The 5,000-nt window shown below is 24.7% G+C and overlaps 1 protein-coding gene across 7 annotated transcripts in view; it reads right to left on the bottom strand.

The window, feature by feature from the left end:
* Positions 1-5,000, bottom strand: part of LOC136081717 (aryl hydrocarbon receptor-like) — a 125,594-nt gene that overhangs the window by 17,327 nt on the left and 103,267 nt on the right. The gene's annotated exons all lie outside the window — the stretch shown is intronic.

The following is a 5,000-nucleotide window of genomic DNA, read 5'->3' as shown; positions in this document are numbered from 1 at the left end:
TTCAAGTGAACCATTTTGCCCTCAAAAAAAAAAAATTTTTTAGCTAATTTTAATGTTATTTTAGTTAGTCTTTTTAAAACTTTTGCCCAAAATATTTGTTCTTTTTGAATATTTTCAAGTAACATAGTATCTATTGCTTTTTTTTCATTCCAATGTTTCAAAATAAAACAAGCATTTATGCGAACCTCAGAAATCTCATGTTTCTTTTTTTTTTTCCAAAATCTAACCACTATTTTTTTTCTCAATTGAAAATAACCAACAAGGTTAACAGTAAACTTTGTTTTTGTTTGGTGAGTAGCATAAGCAAGTATTTTCAATAGATTTGGTAACCTTTTTAAGTAAGTTATAGAGAAAGAACAATTTTAATCATCTTTAGGAAAAGGTCCTTCAAGATGACAAGAACAGACAGATAAAAGGAATTTTTTTCTTTTACCGCTATAACATTTGCAAAATCAGAAGGGTTTTACAAATAATTTCAGATAAATATGTTTTTAACTTCTGCTTTTTTTAGCTACACTTTAATTGTATTTGACATATTTGATGTTTCTATTTCAGAATACTTTCGGTCATTGATATATATTGATATCTACCATTTTATTAATATTTTCTAGTTGTATTGGTTTTAAAGTTGAGTCTTGGGTCTTGGTATCTTTGGCTGCTGTTTCTTCATTTTTTCTTTTTCTGAAACCACTTAAACTTTTTTCTTGTTATTTTCACAAATGCTTTTAATAAACAAAATATTTAAGTTTTTTTATAAACAAAAAGACATTAAAAAACTAATATTAAAACCATAACACCTAAATTAAAAAACATAAACAAATAAACAGAAACGCTGGCAACTAAATCGAAATATTATAATCGAAATCTCGTAAATATATAAATCAAAATATTAGTCAAACAGTTCTTTATCTAGTTATCATTTTAAAAAAAACTAAAATTTTTAAAAACACTATTTAAAAAATACTCTAATATTAAAAAAACTATTTTAAAAATATTAGCAGAGATTCAAGCTTTTTTGTTTTTGTTTTAAAAAAAAGGTGTTCATTTTTTTTTAAAGCGAGTAAACAAGTTACTGTTTTACTAAAATAGCTTAATTATCGGACTTTGTGTTAAATTATTACAACATCATAATTGCAGCTTTGTAAATTGTATAATATTTTATAAATTAGTGTAATTTATTTTGATATTAATAGATATATTTAAATTTATAAGTTACTCACTATTTGAAGAACTAGTCAAGATTATTAACTTCATAATATAGCACAATGTTAAAATATTGTTAAAAAAATAGTGTAACTTAAAATAACATGCATATGATATACATATTATTTTTTATACTGACAATTTTTTTAAAATTTTTCTAAGTCGCTTTGTGCATTTCAAATTTTTCTTGCAAACATAGCATACATTTTTTGGAAATGTTATTATAGGCAGGGGCAGATTTTAGAATAGACCATTGTAAATTAAAATTTTTCTTTTTTTCTTTTAAATCCCAAATATATTTTGACAGCATAGTCTCCTTTGAATATTTTTTGTGTTTAAACGATTGTTTGTGGTTGGCAAAGGTTTTTTCGATTCCCCCTCGGTTAAGCCAATATATTCTTTATCAGTGTTATTTTGTGAGGAAACAATGCACTTGTAAATTACATTTTTTGAAAGACATTTTCCATTTAGAGGGCAACCTATTTTTTGTTTACAATTACAATAATCAGTGTTTTTTTCTTTTATATGTTCATTTTTATTAACTAACGCATAGTTGTGGCCTTTTATAACTCTTTCTAAATTTTTTGTACAACTATAACTTACTTTAATGGTATTTCTGCTAAAAATCTTATGTAATTTATTAGAGACTTTTATTGTTACCTAGAGTAAATGCCACTCATGTTGCTTGCCCCATCATAACCTTGTCCCCTTCACTTTTTCAAATCAAGAGCAAATGATTATAGTATACCAATCATTTGATTTGATATTGCACTTGCTGATTGATTGTTAACTATAAAAAACCCTAAAAATTTTTCTTCAATTTTTATTAGGAGAGGAGATCCATTTATGTTATAACAAATTTTAACAAATTGAAAGGAAATACTAAGTTGGTCTGTTTTAGATAAATCTCGAGTAGTATCGACAATCATTAAAAAAAATTATTTAAGATATCACTTCTTTAAAAACACTATCACATTCTGCTAATAGTTGAACATCTGATAAAAAAAGTTACCATTATAAATATCTTCAAGTGAACCATTTTGCCCTCAAAAAAAAAAAATTTTTTAGCTAATTTTAATGTTATTTTAGTTAGTCTTTTTAAAACTTTTGCCCAAAATATTTGTTCTTTTTGAATATTTTCAAGTAACATAGTATCTATTGCTTTTTTTTCATTCCAATGTTTCAAAATAAAACAAGCATTTATGCGAACCTCAGAAATCTCATGTTTCTTTTTTTTTTTCCAAAATCTAACCACTATTTTTTTTCTCAATTGAAAATAACCAACAAGGTTAACAGTAAACTTTGTTTTTGTTTGGTGAGTAGCATAAGCAAGTATTTTCAATAGATTTGGTAACCTTTTTAAGTAAGTTATAGAGAAAGAACAATTTTAATCATCTTTAGGAAAAGGTCCTTCAAGATGACAAGAACAGACAGATAAAAGGAATTTTTTTCTTTTACCGCTATAACATTTGCAAAATCAGAAGGGTTTTACAAATAATTTCAGATAAATATGTTTTTAACTTCTGCTTTTTTTAGCTACACTTTAATTGTATTTGACATATTTGATGTTTCTATTTCAGAATACTTTCGGTCATTGATATATATTGATATCTACCATTTTATTAATATTTTCTAGTTGTATTGGTTTTAAAGTTGAGTCTTGGGTCTTGGTATCTTTGGCTGCTGTTTCTTCATTTTTTCTTTTTCTGAAACCACTTAAACTTTTTTCTTGTTATTTTCACAAATGCTTTTAATAAACAAAATATTTAAGTTTTTTTATAAACAAAAAGACATTAAAAAACTAATATTAAAACCATAACACCTAAATTAAAAAACATAAACAAATAAACAGAAACGCTGGCAACTAAATCGAAATATTATAATCGAAATCTCGTAAATATATAAATCAAAATATTAGTCAAACAGTTCTTTATCTAGTTATCATTTTAAAAAAAACTAAAATTTTTAAAAACACTATTTAAAAAATACTCTAATATTAAAAAAACTATTTTAAAAATATTAGCAGAGATTCAAGCTTTTTTGTTTTTGTTTTAAAAAAAAGGTGTTCATTTTTTTTTAAAGCGAGTAAACAAGTTACTGTTTTACTAAAATAGCTTAATTATCGGACTTTGTGTTAAATTATTACAACATCATAATTGCAGCTTTGTAAATTGTATAATATTTTATAAATTAGTGTAATTTATTTTGATATTAATAGATATATTTAAATTTATAAGTTACTCACTATTTGAAGAACTAGTCAAGATTATTAACTTCATAATATAGCACAATGTTAAAATATTGTTAAAAAAATAGTGTAACTTAAAATAACATGCATATGATATACATATTATTTTTTATACTGACAATTTTTTTAAAATTTTTCTAAGTCGCTTTGTGCATTTCAAATTTTTCTTGCAAACATAGCATACATTTTTTGGAAATGTTATTATAGGCAGGGGCAGATTTTAGAATAGACCATTGTAAATTAAAATTTTTCTTTTTTTCTTTTAAATCCCAAATATATTTTGACAGCATAGTCTCCTTTGAATATTTTTTGTGTTTAAACGATTGTTTGTGGTTGGCAAAGGTTTTTTCCATTCCCCCTCGGTTAAGCCAATATATTCTTTATCAGTGTTATTTTGTGAGGAAACAATGCACTTGTAAATTACATTTTTTGAAAGACATTTTCCATTTAGAGGGCAACCTATTTTTTGTTTACAATTACAATAATCAGTGTTTTTTTCTTTTATATGTTCATTTTTATTAACTAACGCATAGTTGTGGCCTTTTATAACTCTTTCTAAATTTTTTGTACAACTATAACTTACTTTAATGGTATTTCTGCTAAAAATCTTATGTAATTTATTAGAGGGAGGAAAATGTTTGCCTACTAATTTTAGAAAAATTTTACCTATATTTATTGAAATATTTTTGCTATACGTTGAACCAAATTATGTTTCTATTTCTATTACGCTTTTTTGCAATTTTCTTTTCAAATTTTAGCTCGAAATTTTGATAGCCACTTTCTTAAGGGCATCTTTATAAACGCGTTTAGAGGAGTTAAAAATATTTTCATTAGAAGAGTTTTGGTTTAGCCTATTGTTAATTGAAATAAGAATTTGTTTTAGAATTTGAGGGGGATGGTTCGAATTCACATTAATATACAATAATTCGTCATTAGGCTTTTTGTTGGGCTTATAGGAACTTTCCGAGAGGTTAAATGTGACATCAAGAAAACTCACTATTTTTAAAATTGTGTTTATTTCAATTTGGAACCCAATGTTTTTAAAAACTTTAATAATATCTTTTCTAATTTTATCGTGTTGTGGCCCTGATTTTTTATGCATTATTATTAAACCGTTGTCGCAATAAAGACCTAATTAATTAATTTGGATTAATTTAGCTAGGGTATTTAAAATATATAAACCTACAAAATCGCAAATTTCTGCTCCGTCGTAACTTCCCATTGTTACATCAAAGTATTCGTGCATGGTTTTTTTCTTCCATGTTTCCTTATTAAAATAGAGTAAAGTTTTTCTGCAGTGCTTATTATACGGATAGTATCCTCAGTAATTTCTAAATGGGATTTTCCAAATTCCATTGTTTTATCTAAAATTTCTGCTGTAATTGAGGGGTAAAAATCAATAATATCAAATTGTATAAATGTGCATTCATTTTTATTGTTAATTTTAGAAAACCAATATATAAAATCAGTGGTATTTTTCCACTGATCTAAACCTAATTTTTTCCGAATAGAGTTATTAATTTTGTCTAGTTTTATTTTACTAATGTGC

This window comes from Hydra vulgaris, chromosome 06 (assembly GCF_038396675.1).
Source record: "Hydra vulgaris chromosome 06, alternate assembly HydraT2T_AEP".
Classification (NCBI taxonomy): Eukaryota; Metazoa; Cnidaria; class Hydrozoa; order Anthoathecata; family Hydridae; genus Hydra; species Hydra vulgaris.
The sequence above is the reverse complement of the archived record's forward strand: the minus strand, read 5'-3'. Positions and strand labels throughout refer to the sequence as shown.